Source organism: Tenrec ecaudatus, chromosome 5, assembly GCF_050624435.1.
Source record: "Tenrec ecaudatus isolate mTenEca1 chromosome 5, mTenEca1.hap1, whole genome shotgun sequence".
NCBI lineage: Eukaryota > Metazoa > Chordata > Mammalia > Afrosoricida > Tenrecidae > Tenrec > Tenrec ecaudatus.
The window spans coordinates 31,948,836-31,968,608 of record NC_134534.1 but is presented as its reverse complement, the minus strand read 5'-3'; the positions used below and the strand labels follow the sequence as shown (position 1 = coordinate 31,968,608).

At 42.6% G+C, this 19,773-nt stretch overlaps 1 protein-coding gene and 1 non-coding gene across 4 annotated transcripts in view; both read left to right on the top strand.

Annotated features, from left to right (window-relative positions):
* Positions 1-19,773, top strand: part of OXR1 (oxidation resistance 1) — a 459,178-nt gene that overhangs the window by 312,318 nt on the left and 127,087 nt on the right. The window lies entirely within an intron of this gene.
* On the top strand, positions 18,370-18,495 carry LOC142449577 (small nucleolar RNA SNORA63). The gene has a single exon (XR_012784715.1). It is a non-coding gene; the product is annotated as a small nucleolar RNA SNORA63 (small nucleolar RNA).

Here is a 19,773-nt window from a genome sequence, read left to right as displayed (position 1 = left end):
CTTCCAAAGTCAAAATGGTACTTTTGATAGATGTCCTTGATGGACAAAGAACCCAAAACCTTCAAGCAAGCAGCAACACTATTGACTCCCTCATTCGCATGCCATTCACTATTACCATTTTATAGTTATCTTAAAAACAGTGTGGATTGAGTGCCCATACATCTGTATAAAGGCAATCATGCATACTGTATGTAGCTGTAATAAACATGAAAGTAGTGCTGTTTTCCATTTCTGCCCTATATAGTGATATCAAGAGCTTCCCCAAATGAGTAAAATGTTTGATTCTAACGCTTTGAAAAAATTCATGGCTAGGGCTAGGATTAAGACTTGCTTCATTACAAGTCCCTGCCCTTGAACTCCTGCATTTGGTGTCTTGATAGAGGCAGCCAATTTGTGCAATGATAAAACTCAGTTGCTTTTCCAAATGGTTGCGTGGCATCATTTTAAACTTGGGAGAAAGAGGAAATGGAAGCATGTTATTGAATGACCATGTTTATAGCTGTCCAGTACTGAGCTGTTTAAGTTTGGAACTGCCCAGCAGTTTGGAACACAGAAGGCATGTTTACGTTTGAATAGTTGTTATGCGAGTTTTCCTTGTTGGTTTTCACAGGGGTGTTTACAAGGTTACATAATGTGCCTGAACAAACACGTGTATGTGACTTGTGATAGCTACCTTATCTGTCATCCCCATGACTGTGCTTCATACATCTCTTTCCACAACAGATTGCAGGCAGCACAGGGTTTATCCATGCTGGGTTTTAGGCCAAATCCGAGCGGTTACAGGTCAGATGTCATATAATAATCTCTTCAGCTCAGATTTCTTGAACTCGTAAACAGGCTGAAAGAGGTAGGAACTTGGGCTTTTTAATGTGCAATGGACAAAACGACTCCTTTGTGCTGAAGCGCTGAGGGGGCAATGATTTCCTGGGGAAAGCCAGTTTTTATCAAAGTTGGGTAGGTGGTTGAGAAAGATACAATATGCAGTATTTTACACTGGAAACCAAGATTTTTAATAACAAATTCCTTGTCAAAATGAAAAACAAAGGAATTCAAACCTATGGACGAGGTTCAGCTGGCTCCCTGCACCGTGATTTGGTTTCTCTCTGCAGTCTATAGGCACAGGTCAGATATTCTTCCTGCCTCTACAGGCTTCGGTGTAGACGTGCCTAATGGCTTGCTGTAACTGAGCCAACCACATTCTGTAGGGAGGAATTAGGACAGAAATAGCTAGGAGTGAGTGTTGAGGGCATTGCTAAAACCTCAGATTTGCTATCTCCCGTGTCTTATGTAGGTTGAAACAAATATAAACATTTTGATTAAAGGAGTGGCAATTAGCCAGCTGTGACAAGGTGCTTTTGAGACTCCCAGTTGACAACAACTGATGCAAAGTAGCTATAGTTACTTGAAAGCAATCATATCGTTTCTATTAGGCGTGCTTACAGCCTGTTCTGTTTTTCTTAATTTAACCATTTTGTTGAGAGCTCGTACAGCTCGTATCACAGTCCATCCATCCATCCATTGTGTCAAGAACACATGTACATTTGTTGCCATCATCACTCTCAAAACATGTTCTTTCTATTGAGCCCTTGGTATCAGCTCCTCATTTTCTCTCTCCTCCCCACACCCTCCCTCCTTGAAGAATCCTTGATAATTTATAAATTATTATTATTTTTTCATGTCTTACATTGACCGATGTCTCCCTTTACTTGTTTTTCTGTTGTCCATTCCCCTGGGAGAGGGTTATATGTAGATCCTTGTGATCGCTTCCCCTTTTCTCTCCTATCTTCCCCTTACCCTCTTGGTATCACTACTCTCATTATTGGTCCTGAAGAGTTAATCTGTCCTGGGTTTCCTGTGTTTCCAGCTTTTATCTGTACCAGTGTACATCCCCTCATCTAGCCAGATTTGTAAGGTGGAATTGGGATCATGATAGTGGGGTGGGGGAAGCATTAAAGAACTAGAGGAAAGTTGTATGTTTCATTGGTGCTATACTGCACCCTGACTGGCTTTTCTCCTCCCTGCATTCCTTCTGTAAGGAGATGTCCAGTTGCCTATCGATGGGCCTTGGGTCTCCACTCCACACTCCATCTCCTTCACAATGATATGATTTTTTTGTTCTTTGATGCCTGATATCTTATCCTATCGACACCTCATGATCACACAGGCTGATGTGCTTCTTCCATGTGGGCTTTGTTGCTTCTCAGCTAGATGGCCGTTTGTTTATCTTCAAGCCTTTAAGACCCCAGATGCTTTTGATTGCCGGCACCATCAGCTTTCTTCACCACATTTGCTAATGCACCTGCTTTGTCCTCAGTGATCGTGTGGGGAAGGTGAACATCATGGAATGCCAGGTCAATAAAACAAAGTGTTATTGCATTGAAGGAGTACTTGAATAGAGGCCCAATGTCCATCTGCTACCTTAATACTAAACCTATAAACATATGTACATAGATCCATTTCCCCATCATATATATATTTACATATGTACATGCCTGTCTCTAAATGCCCTTTGCCTCCTCAATTTTTCCTCTATTTCTTTTTACTTTCCTCTTGTCCCACTATCACATTCAGCCTTCATTTGGATTTCAGTAATTCCTCTCAGTTACATTGCCCTTGATCACACCCTACCAGGCCTCTTACACCCTCCTTGCCATTGATTTTGGATCACTTGTTGTTTCTTCTCCCTGGGTTTGTTAACACCCACTTCATTTCCCCCCTTCTCCTCCTCTCCCATGCTTCCCCACCCCTCCCTGGAACCTTCAGTCTAGTTGCTTTCTCCTCCAGATTGTTTATCCTACCTCTCTTATCTAGATAGACTTGCAGAGATAATAATATGTACCAAAAACAAGACAGAACAAAACATAGCAACAAGAGAAAACAAAACAACAAACCAAAGACAAAAAAAGAGAGAGAGAATCCCATAAATATAAAAAGGTCTATTTGTCGGCATTTAAGAGTGTTTTCTGGTTGAGTCTGAAGCGGTGCTATGCCCCTGACCCCAGAGTCTATTTTCTATATTCCCTGGAACTTCATTGCTCTGTTCCCCTTGCTGTTCTGTTGCACACTCTTATTGTCTCGCCTCAGTGTGGTGGGGTCTGTTCGGGCACTATTTCTGCACTCTGCCTCCAGTGTTGTCCCCTGTAGCATTATGGGTCAGTGAGGGATGTTGTGTCTTGTTGTGCAGCTGGCCCTATGGTCCCCTTTGTGCTTTGGCTGCTCTGAGTGGGAATATCATCCTCAGGGCTTGGTGGACCAGGATGTATTCCACTCTCTCTTCCTCTCCCTTCATTTGCTCCTGTTAGCTCTGATCAGACATGCATGCCCCTCTCTCTGAGCTGTAGCTTCAATGCTGTCCTCTGAAGTGAATTCTTCTGCGGGGAGGGGCGTCTGTCCACATAGTTGGGATTGGGGCCGCCCCTCAGCCCTCTCTACTGGTTTCCTGCTTCTTGCCGGCATGTTGCATCCATATTTCCAAGTCCTTCCATCCTTGCCTCTAAGGACCATTTTGGCTGTACTTCCTTCAAGACAGATTTGTTTGTTTGGTAAGAATGTAGGCAACTAGATAAAATAAATTTCATAGGATGAACGGTAGAGGAGGTGCCTTTAAGCACCTGCCATATGCCATACATTCGTCTTAAACATTTTACCTGCATTATCTCATTTCATTGTAGTTGAACATCTCGGTAGGTATGGTGTTACTTCTCCTTTCTTACAAACAAGGCAACTGGGCACTGTGAGCCAAACGGAAGCCAGCCAGCACTAGAAATACTAGAGCCCTGCCCTTTCCATTTTTAAAGGAATCCATTTTATCAGTGTTTGCTTGGGTTCATGTAATTATGAAGACAAACCATCTGGTGACCTAAAGACAAACTTGTCATAGTTTAGGCATCTTGTTTGTGGTTTCTCTGGAAGCTGAGAACTCCTACATACACTGTATTTCATCAAAAACCCAGCATCTTTCAACCTTATCATTTGAGGGAGATGCAGGTTAATCAAGGTGAATTTCATAATTATTATTATCTTTTTATTAAATACTTTTATTGGGGGCTCTTGCATCTCTCATCACAGTCCATGTATTCATCCTTTATGTCTAGCACATTTGCACTTATGCTGCCATCATCATTTTCAAAACATTTTCATTGTGCTTGAGCCCTTGATATCAGCTCCTCATTTTCCCCTCCCTCTCCCACCCGCCCTCCCTCATGAACCCTTGATAAGTTATAGATTATTATTTTCATATATTACATCATCCTCTGTCACCCTTCACCCACTTTTTGATTGTTCATCCCTCTGGGGGGAGGTTATATATTGATCCTTATGAACATTTCCCCCTTTTTTTCCCCCACATTCCCCTAATCCTCCTGGTATCTCTATTCCCAATGTTGGTCCTGAGGGGTTTATCTATCCTGGATTCCCTGTGTTTTGGGCTCTTATCTGTAGCCATGTGCATGTTCTGGTCTAATCTGATTTGTAAAATCGAATTGAGGTCATGATCGTTGGAGGAAAGAAGCATTAAAGAATAAGAAGAAGAGAGAAAGTGACTTTTCCATATGTGATTTATTTCAGCCACATGAATTTAGAATCCTGAAACACTGGTTATTTTTCTATCAGAGATCAACTCTCACGACTCAGTTCCAAGTCAATACATGCTTTTCTTCCTTGACTCAAACACCCACAAGGGAAACAGGAACCCAGTTCAACAACTTTGTAAGTGGGTGCTCAAAGAGTCCTGGAAAGAAAGCCTCCCATTGTGCTCAGTGGTCCTGTTAGGCTTGGAATGCTCACGTAACCCTGTGATGGCCTGCTCCTCATGGTGGGGACACACTGGCAGCATGTACAGTCTTCTAATTCTGATGCTCCGTCAAGTCTCTCTTATGGAATAGACTTTGAGCATTCGTTGCCACTTCCCCTCATGTTGTCCTTCTGCATTTCTGCATAGTATTTAAGAAAGGAAAGCACTCTTTCGTCTAAAGACTGGGAGTAGCCCCAAGCAACTCTATCTAATGGCTTGTATAAATACAGTAGAGCAGCGGTTCTCAGCCTGTGGGTCGTGACCCCTTTGGGGGTTGAACAACCCTTTCACAGGGTTTGTCTAAGACCATCGGCAAACACCTATTTCCAATGATCTTAGGAGCCGAGACACCGCCCCTCTATCCATCTCCAGATGGGTCCGTCCACATGCAGATACGCCCACAAAATAATACGTGACAGGAAGACTGTTACCCATGCTATGCCATGCCTCAAGGCAAAATTTCATTTATTTGTCATTAGAAATAAATATTTACAATATATAATTACATATTGTTTTTGTGATGAATTACCATGCTTTCATTATGTTCAATTTGTAACAATGAAAATATATCCTGCATATCAGATATTTACATTATGATTCATAGCAGTAGCAAAATGACAGTGTTGAAGTAGCAGCAAAAAATAATTTGATGGTTGGAGGTCACCACCACATGAGGAGCTTATGAAAGGGTCACGGCATGAGGAAAGTTGAGATCCACTGCTCTAGAACATTGTTCAAAGTAAGGGTCTAGCATCAGCGACAAAGGAACGATAGCCACAAACGAGTAATGTCAAGTGCCAACATGCCAGCAAAGAGGAAAAGAGTCTCCATGGCCGACTTTCTGGAGCCTCTTGTAAAAACCAGAGACCTTGTCTCACTGAATGTTCCAAAAAGCTAGAGAGAGAAAACTTGACTGTCTTCCTTTTAGGACTTACGAAGAAACCACACTCACTGTCACCGAGTTAATGCCCACTCCTGTGAGGCTATCGGGCAGGTCGAGCTGCCCTCCTGGGTTTCTGAGACTGTCACTGTTGATGGGAGGTGGGTCTCCTGTCTCTCTCCTTTGGAAAGGCTGGTGCTTTAAACTATTAACCTGGTCGAGCACAGCCCGAGCAGTAACCACTATCCCACCAGGCTCCACACCAGGACTTGGCTCGTTTCAATGACTTGTCCAAGTACAGACCCCTAGGGTTCAGGTTATTGAGAGAATGATGATTTTCGCTGTTCACCATGTGTCAGATACTTTGCCAAAGTATTTTACAGGAATACTAATATTTAATTTTCACACTAATGTTACCAGATTTAGTTTCTTGTCTTTCACGAAGAGAAAGATTTACTCTGAGCAGACATTGAGACAGTTTGGGCATTTTTATGAGAGGCTCTGAGGAGGAGAAAAGGGAGTTTGAAACTACCAGCTGCTCTGCCAGAGATAGGTGAGACTTCCTATTCCTGTAAAGACTTACAATCTGGGAAACCCACCGGGGCAGTTCTACCCTCTCCCCTGGGGTCACTGTTTGTTGGAATCACTCCATGGCATTGAGTTAAGGAAATTGAAGCCATTTGCCCATGGAGTACACGTGATTGTGGGAACTTCAGTGCAGCATGCTCTGTTACCACTAGATGACATTGGTTGCAAAGAGTTCTGGGAATTGTAGTCCTGAGGTCAAGATGTATTCAGTGATCTAGTGCTAGTTCTTGGGTTTTGAGGAAATCCCAAGCCAAACTAACAGCCATTAAGTCAATCCTGACTCATAGTGACACCCTCCCCCGTGGGTCTCTGAGGCTGTAACATTTCATGAGAATAGAAAAGACCAGCCTATCACCTGTGGAACTCCAATCACGTAGGTCAAAGGCCGGCCTTTCTCCTGTGGAACTCCAATCACGTAGGTCAAAGGCCGGCACATAACCACTGCATCGACACAGCATCTTTTCTGTGTAAAGCAGCTTGAAGATTCCCTTAGGGAGAGAATCTGGCTATAGGAGCTTCTTGGGCTATCATCCCACAAGGGAATGCCTTGTACCCAGGTTTCTGCTCCAGATCTCCACTGTTGTTGCTCTGCTCAGTTCATTAACACCAAAAAGCTTTTCTCTAATGCATATATGAGGAAACTGAGGCTAAGGGAGATTAATTTACTCAAAACGACATTTATAGTAATTCAGGGGACCGAGACTTGATCTGTTTTATGCCAAACAGTCTATGAAGATATTGGAACACTTTTAATAAAGAAAATCTTTAAAAAAATAAATAAGGAAAATCTATAAAGCACTTACATTTCAGTAAGCTAGAGAAGAATCTTTTAAAACAATCATTTATAGAGAGAAATGAACTCTTAAATCTGATTCCTAGATTATTGTGTAATTGTGAACACTGAACAAAACAGAAGAAATAGACCAACCTGAGAATTAAAATGCTACTTGAAGACATTACTGGGCCAGTAGTCAAATTGGAATGCAGGTGATATGAAAGTATTGTATCACGGTCAACTTTACTGAAATTGAAAGTTGCATTGTAGAAAATACACATTGTATTTAGTTTTTAAGAGTCCTTAGTAAAATCTCTATAACTTCCTATCTATTGGTAAATGATGACTGAGTCTCAGTTTCTAGAATATTCTTTAAACTTTATAAAAATAACAGTGTGTCAGGGGTTGTAGCCTCTCATCATCCTTGTTCATTGTGTGTGCTGAACAAATCCTCAGGGAAGCTGGATTCTATAAGGAAGAATGGGACATTTGTCACTCACTGGGAATCCCACCGCACCCTCTGCTGCTGATCTCCTGGTTCTGCTACCTCAGCTGCCACCATTTCTCTGCCATTGCTTCTCACCGTCTCTCACTGTCTCTGGTGTTCCAGCACACTCTCCACCTCCTGCGTCTAGGGAGATCTCGGCGCAGGTATGCCAGGACCAAAAGACATGGTCTGCTCTTTGGTGTTCTTTCTTGCTGATAGAAAGGTGCCCCTGTATTACTTCCAGGATGGTCATGTTAAGCCTTAGCAGTATTGCAACACTGACCAATCTCCTCATAAGTGTTTCATTTACCTTATTTGCATGGTCCCACTCCCACAATGGTGCCATGCATCTTATTTCCATTATTGGAGGGCGCCCAGCCCCCTATTTGGTCATAAGCACCTTATTTGCATGATCTCACCCAATAGTGGGTGGAAGGTATAAGACCATGATGGAGCACCAATCCAGACCCATGAAACCGTCTGGTTTCTGAAGACACTGGAACATTCCATCGGCGTTCCCAGATCAACACTTCAAAGCTGCCATTATACTTTTCCTCCTTTAAAATAGGAGTTTCTTTCAGTAATGTCTTGTATCAAATTAGATTCCTGCCTCTCCTTCCCAGCTAATTTCTCACCCAAACTAAAAGCTGAACCCTCTCTCACTGGGTTGATTCTGGCTCATAGGAACCTTTGGGGACTCCCCACTAGCGCAACGATCATCCACCAAATAACCCTAACTACTGAACTCTGCAAAGCAGTGGTTCTCCACCTTCTAATGCCACCACCCTTCAATGCTGTTCCTCGTGTTGTGGAGACCCCCTCAACCATAAGATTCTTTGCGTTGCTACTTCATCACTGTAATTTTGCTACTGTTATAAATCAGGCGACCCCTGTGAAAGGGTCATTCGACCCCCAAAGGGGTCGAGACCCACAGGTTGAGAACCGCTTTACAGTGTAGAGTCTCTCCAATTTAACCACCCTCTTCTGATCCCTCCTGCCATCTTTCAGCTGTGGATAGCCCATATTTCCCCCAGCCAGAATGCGCCCCTCTGCAATGCAGTGAATTCCTAAAGTTCAACCTGATTGTGTTAATCCTCTGCTTAAAAGTTTTGTGTTTCCCCATTGGTCCAGATTGAAGTTCAAACCTCCATGGGAATAGACAAGGCCCATGATCATCCTGGCTCTTGTTTGTTTCTCGAGCCGCACCCTTTCTTCATGCTGTGCACTCATTTGGCTCCTCTTTTCTCGAGCCAGGATGCAACCACACAGGACGTCTTTCTCTTCAAGTTTTTTCTGGCCTCTTGGCCTTGACCAATGGCCTTTTCCAATATTCTCTCGGCCTTGAGCATTTCCCCTTGATCTTTCCTCAATGGCTTTTCCAGCACATAAACCTATTGACTTCAAGAAGTGTCAGTCATCCTTTACATCCCACCTTAGATGGATTTCTTCTGGTAACATTGCATGGTACCCCAAGTCTGAGTTGGGTCCTGCTTAATCTCCTTTGTGCGCCCGTATTATTTTGTGCTTCTACGATGAATATAATGCCTCATAGTAATTGCCAGTCTGTAGTTTTGTATTTTTCATTTGATATTAGGCAAGCACCCCTAACACTTGGCGTACTATCTGGACATACCAGGTGCTCTACAAAGACTTTGTGGATGAATCATTGAGTATATGAATAACATATTATCTTGTCCTGTAAATGTCACAAGTACTTCTCACCATATTATGTCATCTAGAAATCGAATTTTTGTACTAAAATTTGGAACAGTAGTCAGAGGAATTTTATCATTCCTGACTCCCCAGAACCAACTATGTAGTTAAAAATAAGAGAGTTAGCCAGGCATTAAATGCACATTTAATGAAATATATCTGCACCAAACCAATAAGTAGAAGTTAATTTAAAGTAATAAAGTGATTGTAGGATTATGATGAAGATGCTCTTGAAAGTAACACAAAGCATGCACACACTTTAGTCAAGATATTTCACAAATATATCGAACACCTTTAATATGCCCAGCAACTTCAGGTTGGGTCATTTAGCAAACATCGGCTCTTCCAGTGAGTCTAGCTGTTCAGGGACTACAGCAGAGAATCTTCTTAGAGCTTAAATTCTAGTAGTGATGAGTAATCACAAACATGCAAATATAGGAATTCTGCAGTTTTTGAACTTTTGCTTTTATAAAAGACCTACATAAGTAGCTGGTTCCTGCTAACTGAAAGAAATTCAGAGGCAAAAAGTCAAACAAGCATCCTTTTTTATGAAGAGGTAGGTGCACCCTGCCCATTGAGGGTGGCACCTGCACAGCCCTTCCCCAGGAACTACAGTGCCCGCGCATGCTTTCTTCCACGCACAGCCCTTCCCCAGGAACTACAGTGCCCGCGCATGCGTTCTTCCACACACAGCTCATACACTAGTCACATTATTCCTGCTTTTACTGTAATCAAACCGTCTGCCATCGAGGTGATGCTGCCGACTCAGGTGACCCTGGAGAGCAGGGAAGAACTGCCCCTGTGGATTGCTGAGATTGTACCTCTTCATAGGAGTAGAAAGCCCCGTCTTTCTCCCCAGGAGCACCTGGTGGTTTTGAACTGCTGACCTTGTAGATTGCAGACCAACTTGTAGGCACTATGCCACCCAGGCTCCTTTGCTTTTACTCTAGGTTAGTCTCGGTGTAGGTATTAGGTATTATTTGGTATGGTTTGGTAGGTTGTTTTCTTTCTTTTTGGATGAGAATGTTTAAAAAAATTGCTTTTCATCATTTTGATTTGCACAAGGTTTTATGGAAACACTATTTTTGGATAGCTTTTAAAACCTGTAAGAGGATGATGGTGGGAAAGAGTTCAGAGAGGCCCAGAATCCATTGCGTGAACCTGTGAATGCACTCTGTCAGGTCTAGGCCAGGCTAGGTATCCATTACAGCTCCCTGTGTGGTTTTGTATTTGAACTGAGAACACAAACTGGGCCAAATGTTATAGGGAAGAGGAGCACTGGGGCTGAGGACAATGGGAAGACCGGCATGTTCTAGTTCCAACTTGCTGCCCTGGGGTTTAGGGAGAAGGCATTGAATAAACCCTGGAGAACTGGTAGGGTGAGATCTGAAAAGCAGTGGGAGGAGCAAAGCCTTTGTCCCACATAAACCAACAACCCCATCAGACGGACTGGACCACCTAGTGGCCTGCGTGTCTCTTCCATTGCCTTCCTTCACCGTAGATTCTTTCCCGGGTGTTCCCAAAACTAAAGGGATATTGACAACTTCTTGGTTCTTGGTCAGCCATAAGGTCATGCTGCAAATACTGTGGCTTTGGAACTGCAGCAACTTTCATCCGAAAGTACAGCACCTTGTGGAAAAGTAAAGTCATGAATCCAAGCTTTTGCAACAGCACTATCTACTCTGTATGGTATATGAATATTAAACAAAATAAATACACACATAGACAAAAAACGCATTCTACTTTTCAAGAGAGCAGACTTCTTCCTAGGATTGATTATTTAGAGGAAAAGATGTTGAATTCGCTTCCAAATTAATATTTATTTCATCTTGTTATTCTTTCTCTGAGCCTGCCATCATTTTCTTTGACTTGATCTCTGTTCTCTCCCCTTCCCAATGTGCATGATCATAAAGATGGTCTTCCTTTTATTGAAAAAGAAGTTTTTTTCTGATAAGTATACTCTTTAATTTTCTTTTGGATAGGTGGATAGCTAGATAGATAAAGGATAGAAAAGAAACTAGAGAGGAAAATAATATAGAAATGAAAATTGTGTATAATGCACATACTGTACATACTCATGTATAAGCCAGGTTTTTAGCACAAAAAATGTGCTGAAAAACTGGGGTTTAGCTTATTATACATGGGTCAGTGGTATCCCAGCGAGGTGTAACATCTCGCTGCTCCCCACTCCCCCAACCCCTGCCCAGGTAATGGGATCTCGCGCCTGATTGCCGTTTCTCCACGCTGTTCATTCAAAGGCCTGCTGACACTGCAGGGCTGTAAATGTTTGTTTACTCACATCTACCCAATCAAAGCCATCCTATGATCTGTATCTTTGAATAAGCCTTTTAAAGACCATGTGTGAAGGATGTGGCATGAATGGATGTGATCTGGTCAAGCCCGACTAACAAAAGGAGGAAATCTCATGAAGCCTGACATAGAGTCAATAGCAAAGTAGGTTCGAAATGCATGGGAAGACATTGCAGAAGACATGGTGTGACGTGCCTTCCAGAAATGTAGTATTAGTCATGCTGTGGATGGCAGTGAAGACTGCGCTTTGTATGAAAATGACAGCAGTGATGGTGATGACGGCGATCTCAGTGAGGACAGCGTCTATGATGACCTCACACCAGCTGAAGCTCTGCATTGGGATACGGATGATGATGAGGAATCCAGTTGTGAAATATTTTAACTCTACATTTTAGCTTGGTTGCTGATTGAGCTCAGGGAATAGTACTCTTAAGGTAGCATTGTTGATACCTTATTGTTTTTGTTGAACCTATTTTCCACTTACTGTGCTGGTTTACTAATATTAAATGACTTGTCCTTTCATTTATGTTTTTTATATAAATTAAACATTTAAATACGTGACCCCACTGATGTCTCAATATTTAGTAATTTTATTTTCATTTGTTTTGATTATTGAAACTCACCAATAGCATCTGCATTTTCCACCCTAGGCTTATACTTGAGTCAATCCGTTTTTCTGGTTTCCCAGGTAATAATTAGGTGCCTCGGCTTATAGTTGGTTCGGCTTATATTCGAGTATATGTGGTAATTCATAACCAGTGAAATTTGATAAGGTGAACATTTTACTATGTGTGTAGTAGTATGGCACTAGATTGGGGAAACAATGCTTTAAGTGCCTTGGACCACAGGGCTCGAACGAACACAGAGGGTAACTCAGGCAGATTGCCTCTGAAATCTGAACTCTCCTTCACACTGCAGTACTTGCTCTCTCTCAGGAAACCAGTAACCAACACCACCCTCGAAAGCAGCAGGCAAGCAGGCACGGGGGCAGGCTGCTGAGGACCATAACAGGAAGAAGGAAGAGAGCGGAAAGCACACACCCCACCCGCTCCGAGAGAGCCCCACACACCCCACAGGGAAACCACAACACTTGACGGGCCCTGTTTCTGCAGCCAGGCCACGGGTGCAGGAGAAGACGGAGAGCAGGAAATAAAGAGTGTGTGCATCAGATGGCTGAGTCACCGCTGTAGGCCTAGTGTCCAGCACAGACTCACCTCAAGCACACAGTTGTAGCATAAGCTCCATGCTTTGCTTTTTTTTTTTTTTTAACATTTTATTAGGGGCTCATACAACTCTTATCACAGTCCATACATATACATACATCAATTGTATAAAGCACATCTGTACATTCTTTGCCCTAATCATTTTCTTTTTTTTCTCTCCTCTTTTCTTTTTTTACATTTTATTAGGGGCTCATACAACTCTTATCACAGTCCATACATATACATACATCAATTGTATAAAGCAGATCTGCACATTCCCTACCCCAATCATTCTCAAAGCATTTGCTCTCCACTTAAGCCCTTTGCATCAGGTCCTCTTTTTTTTCCCCCTCCCTCCCTGCTCCCCCTTCCCTCATGAGCCCTTGGTAATTTATACATTGTTATTTTGTCATATCTTGCCCTATCCGGAGTCTCTGTGGTGGAAGTTGACCAAGCCGATGATCAGTTTTATATTCAACACATCGGCGTCCATTGCAGTTCCCTCAAAGAACCTGCTTTTCGTTTCTTGTTTCCCTTCCTCTCCTTTCTCAACTCATTGTCCTGGAGCTCCTGCCACCCTTTGGTCTGAGTTTCTTCTAACGTAGAGCACCATTGGTTTTTCTTACACTCTCCCCTATTTGGTGTGCTGAAAGCTGTTTCACACAAACTAAACGTGAAGGAATTTTGTGAGGGAGTTATTTAGTACATTTGGTATGGTCTATGAATCTCTACCAGTGATGATTGCTGCCAGAATTTAAAACATAAAACATTAAATATACCCCCTATGATATGTTGGGCTGCGACGGCACTTTCTGCTCCAGTAAACAGTTACAGATTCAGAAACTCCAAAGGGTGGGGGTGGGGGTGAGGGCAGTTTGAGCTTGCCCCACAGGGTCACTCTGAGTTGGCCATGGCAGTGAGTATGAATGATCACCCCTCTCCCACCCCTCCCCACATTTCTAAATATGCCAGCTCAAAATTTACAGAACCAAGATTCTAAATGGAGGTCAATCCCTTTGTGACTTTGAAGGAAAAGGCATTTCAATGGCACCTTCCCACATTCACTGGAAGATGATGTCTTCCCTTCGGTCCAAGGAACTGAGACAGAACTACAATGTTCGGTCCCTGCCCATCCGCACGCATGTTGAAGTTCAGGCTGTGCGAGGACACTACAACGGGCAGCCGATTTGCAAAGGGGTCCAGGCTTACAGGAAGCAATGCGCCATCGACAAGGAGCGGGTGCAGCAAGATGAAGCTCATGGCACCACGGTTCATGTGGCCTTCACCCCAGCCAGGTGGTTACTACGAGGTTAAAACTGGACAGCGACCGCAAAAAGATTCTGGAACGGAAGAAAAGGAAAAGGGCAAATACAAGGAAGAAGCACTTGAGAAGATGCCAGACGAAAATATCCTGTGTACAACTTCTATTAAAACTGGCACATTTGGGGTAAAAAAATAATAATAACCTAGTGAATGAGGCGGGGGGAGTGCAGAGTGGAGACCCAAAGCCCATTTGTCAGCCACTGAAGATCCCCTTGCAGAGGGGTCTAGGGGAGGAGATGAGCCAGTCAAGGTGCAATGTAGCAACGATGAAAAATACAACTTTCCTTTAGTTCCTGAATGCTTCCTCCCCCCACCCCCACCCCCACCCCCACTATCATGATCCCAATTCTACCTTGAAAGTCTGGCTAGACCAGAGGATATACACTGGTACAGATAGGAACTGGAAACACAGGGAAGCCAGGGCAGATGATCCCTTCAGGACCAGCGGTGTGAGTGGTGATACTGGGAGGGTGGAGGGAGGGTGGGTTGGAAAGGGGAACTGATTACAAGGATCTACATGTGACTTCCTCCCTGGGGGATGGACAACAGAAAAGTGGGTGAAGGGAGATGTCAGACAGGGCAAGATATGACAAAATAATAATTTATAAATTATCAAGGGCTCACGAGGGAGGGGGGAGCTGGGAGGAAGGGGAAAAATGAGGACCTGATGCCAAGGGCTTAAGTAGAGAGCAAATGTTTTGAGAATGATGAGGGAAATGAATGTACAAATGTGCTTTACACAACTGATGTATGTATGGATTGTGATAAGAGTTGTATGAGCCTCTAATAAAATGATTAAAATAATCATAATAACCCATTTCACAGAGAAAGCTACCTGTTTCCTCTGACGGCGAAAACTGCCTTGCCTTGAGTCCAACCCTGGTTCAGAACTGGCACCTTCTCTGCATCAGGGCCCTTGTCTCATTATTTGTGCCCCCTCCCCCCACCCCCTTCTTGGCACTTCACCAGAGAGGGAAAGGGGTGTTCTCCAGGGCGCATTTTGCTTAGAGTGCACACTCCCAGGAAACTCATGCCTTAAGTTAAGACTCTATCCAGGGAATTTTAGTGTGACATTAGGAAAAGTGCTTTTTATAATTCTACCCTCCAACAATTAACAACTATAAATAGGAAGACCACATGCTTCTTAAATTACCCTAACCACAGAAAGAATTTTTTTACCATACATTTTTACCAGGTTCATCATTGCCATCTTAAAAAGGGGGTGAGTAGGGATAGGGTTGAGTTTGAACAAGCGCTAATTTTGTAATTTAGGATGTGTATCATTCATGTAACAATAAACCAACAAACCTTGACATTTAAAATTAAACTTATAAACTCATTATCAAAAACTGACCACTCTACTTGGTGTGCTAACCGATACAATTTAAATAAAATAAATTAAATTAGGAGACTAAATTAAACAAGCTGGAGTAGAATACTAAGCTAGAAGAAAACGCTAAAAGGAAAATGAGAGGAGCTATAGAAGCCACCTCGTTCCTGAGGACGTGTGAATCCAGAGCGACTTTGCAGCCTGGACCCCAAATGTGATGGCAACTGAGAGTCATGGCCATGAACCAGCATGGTTCATCAAACACTATGCTCACGAGGAAACTATAAATAGTTGAAAACATACAGTTAAAAAGTGAGCTGACCTTTCAAAATCGTAAAAGGAATCAACCTAGATGGACAGTGATTTGAGCTTAATTCCTCTGATCAGCTTCCTAATGAAAGCAAATTAGAAAGCCCAAATGGTAAGATACTGGGAAATAGATGTGGCAGATAGATGTCTGTAAGTTAGATAGGTAGGCTGATAGATGATAGAGAGATAGATAGATAGATGAAAGAGATAAATAGATAGAAAAGATAATTTGCAATGGTGCCTGTCATAGGACCAGTTCGTGCGTTTTATAAGGGTGAGTGTGTATGAATATTTTTCTTAAATCAATTTATTGCGAGCTCATACAATTCTTATCACAATCCATCCATTCATCCATTGTGTCAAGCACATTTGTACATTTGTTGCCATCATCATTCTCAAAACATTTGCTTTCTACTTGAGCCCTTAATATCAGCTCCTCATTTTCCCCTTCCCTTCCCACTCCCCCTCCCTCACGAACCCTTCATAATTCATAAATGATTATTTTGTCATATCTTACACTACCCAATATCTCCCGTCACCTACTTTTCTATTGTCCATCCCCCAGGGAGGAGGTTATATGTAGATCCTTGTAATCTGTTTCCCCTTTCTACCCCACCTTCCCTCCACCTTCCAGATATTGCCACTCTCACCACTGGTCCTGAAGGGCTCATCTGTCCTGGATTCCCTGTGTTTGCAGTTCCTATCTGTACCAGTATATATCCTCTGGTCTAGCCAGATTGTAGGGTAGAATTGTGATCATGATAGTTGGGGAGGAAGCATTTAAGAACTAGAGGAAAGTTGAATGCTTCATCATTGCTACCCTGCACCTTGACTGGCTCGTCTCCTCCCTGCAACCCTTCCCCTTCCTGAAGTATATGAGTATTTTTTAAGTCCTCTATTATAATCAAATATAATGCACATATAGGTAGTGTTACCATCTGTAAGAATGGCTTGAAAGCCATGCTCTGATCTACTCTAGACTCAAAAGGAGGCTGAGGAGGAAGAGAATCCCCATCCACATTAGCCCTAAGTTGATTCCTCTGATGCAGAGGTCAGATGGGCGTCCACCCTTCCTAACTTTACAACCGTTTGACACCAACTGTCTGATCTCTATTTCTCTGCTGGATTCAAAATTAAATGCAATGGCCACACAGAGATGACAGACAATACTTGTAATTATGGAACTTTTTAGGGAAGTAAACAGATCACAATTCAAGATCAGAAATGCTCAAGATACAGGTCTTCCAGTCAGGAAAACCACTTCTCAGCCATGCCTCGAGCCATCCTACTATCTAGCCCTTGGCCTCTCAGTCAGGTAAATGTTATAAATACCCGTAATTCAGCCTGACTGTGTTCTTCAACACATGTTGTTAGGGTTCCATAGAGTCCATTTGGTCTCATGGCCACTGTATGTACAACAGAAGGAAACACGATCTGGTTCTGGGCCATCTTCAGAATTGTTCTTATGTTCAAGTGCATCGGAGAAGCCACTGTGTCAGTCAATCTCAAGGGCCTTTTTTGCTGTCCCTCTATTTTACCAAGCATGATGTCCTTTGCCAGGCACTGGTCACTACCGATATCAAAAGTACTTGAAATGAAGTGTCACCATTCTTACTTACAAGGAACATTCTGCCTATATACTCCTTCCCGGAGAGATGTGTTCTTTGTCAGTCTATGGTATTTTCAGTATTCTTAGCCTGCACCATAATTCAAATATATCATTTCTTCTTGTTCTTATTCGAAGTCCAACTTTTGCATTTGCATGAAGTCATTGAAAATACCCTTGGTTGGGTCGGGCACACCTTAATCCTCAAAGTAACATCCTTGTTTTTCAATATTCTAAAAATATCTGTGTGGCAGATTTCATCTTTTGATCTCTTGATTGTTCCATGAGCTTTGATTGTGAACCCAAGCAAGACAAACTTGTTGACAACTTGAGCCTTTTGTCCATTGATCATGGTGTCACCTCTCGGCCCAGTTGGGAGGGTTTGGTCTTCCGTTCACTGAGTGATCCACACAGAAGGCTGCAATCCTTAATCCTCGTGAGCACGTGTTTCAAGTTCGCCTCATATTCAGCAAGCTAAGTTGTGTGATCTGCCCCTACCAGGATGTTCATAAGTTTTCCTCCAAGCGGGGTGCTGCCTTGGTCTTCCTATAATCCTGCTTCTCCGATTATTAGCTCAGCCAATAGATTGAAAAAGTATGGTGAGAGGATACAACACTGACATGCACTTTTCCTGATTGTAAATCAGGCAGTAGCTCCTAGTTCTGGTCACGTGATCCATCTGGACTCTTGGTCCATGTCCAGGTTCTACAGGAGAACACTGAGGTGTGCTAGAATTCCCATTCTTCTCAAGGCTCTCCATAGTTTGTTAGGAACCACATCGTCCCTATGCATTACATATGGGGACCAGGATTACAGTATTTCACAAATGCAGAATAGTCACATCAATCGCAAAATGGAGAACAAACTACACAATAGTGGGAATCATGGCCTAGCCAAGTGGATGCATATATTTTTAGAAACAAACTTCAATACAAACAGCCCTGTTTATATATATTTTGCAACTGCTGAAAATGATATGCGTGTATTTTGTTTGTCTTGTGGATTTTATTCTTGTAACATGAAGTCTTGCTAAATTTTAAAAAAAGCCAAGTCACAGCAGGATTTAGACTACAATATAGCTGTTAAGTGCTATTTTGTCGTGCTCAAAGTAAAGTTGTTTCTTATCTATCCCTGTCGGCTAGTTAATTGGAACAGCCCAGGGACGCTTGGTCTCATACATATTAAACAAACAAACAAAAAAAAAGCCAAGTCATCCCCGATGTCCACCTGCCACTGCTGCTGCTCCTGCTGCAGGAGTTTGCAGCTCTGCTTCATTTTTTCAAGGTGAACACAGATAAAAACACATCTTCTGCTCCTTCTTTTTGCTCACCATATACAACAGCAGGTCAACTATTCTAGGTATTGTATGCATGGCTCGTCTATGGAGCCTTTGACAATAATCCGCCTCCGCCAGGCTGGTTGTAAGGGTGCCGTGTGAGTGTGATTGAAGCCCTCCGTCAAGGACGCGCAGGGTGCGTACGGAGGCACTGCTACCGGGAGCATCACTGAAAGCTGGCGGAATGATATGATAACAACGCAGCAGCAGCAGCCGCCACTGCACAGAGGCCTCCATTTGACTTTTTATCTTTAGCAAGACTTCATGTTACTAGAAGAAAACTCAGAAAACAGATAAAATACAAACATATATACCTTTCAGCATTTGTAAAATGTCCATAAGGGGGCTCTCTTGGATTGAATTGTGTTGACAAAAAATATGTGTCAACTTGCCTAATCCACGAGTCTACTACCGCGTGATTCTACTACTCCATGGGAACTTGAATCAGCTAGTTGTGTCATTAAGGAAAAGAATGGAAATTAATACCTATGGTCTAAATCCACTGGAGAACACTTATTAAAAACAACAACACAAAACAACTCCAAAAATTAGGTAAGTATAAAAAAAACCAATAAAGCAAAATACCTACTTGTAGTAAAGGACCATGACCTTTATTAGAAGCTTTGCATAAATTTTCTCAAAGGCAGTTATAGGATTTGTATCTACTACCACGACTGCTAACTACTGGACCCAAATGCAGAGTTGGGAGTGGGTGCCACGAGGGAGTGGTGGTTCCATGGTAGAAATCTCTTCTTTCGCTTAGGGAATCTGGGTTTGATTCCCTGCAGGACACCTCATGCTTGGCCATCCCACATCTGTCCATGGAAGTTTGTGGGTTGTTATGATGCTGAACAGGTTTCATTTTTTTTTCTCTTTCACTTAGTTTTTTATTTTTTATTAGGGGCTAATACAACTCTTATCATAATCCATACATATACATACATCAATTGTATAAAGCACATCTGTACATTCTTTGCCCTCATCATTTTCAAAGCATTTGCTCTCCACTTAAGCCCTTTGCATCAGATCCTCTTTTTTCCCCTCCCTCCCCACTGCCCCCTCCCTCATGAGCCCTTGATAATTTATAAATTATTATTTTGTCATATCTTGCCCTATCCGGCA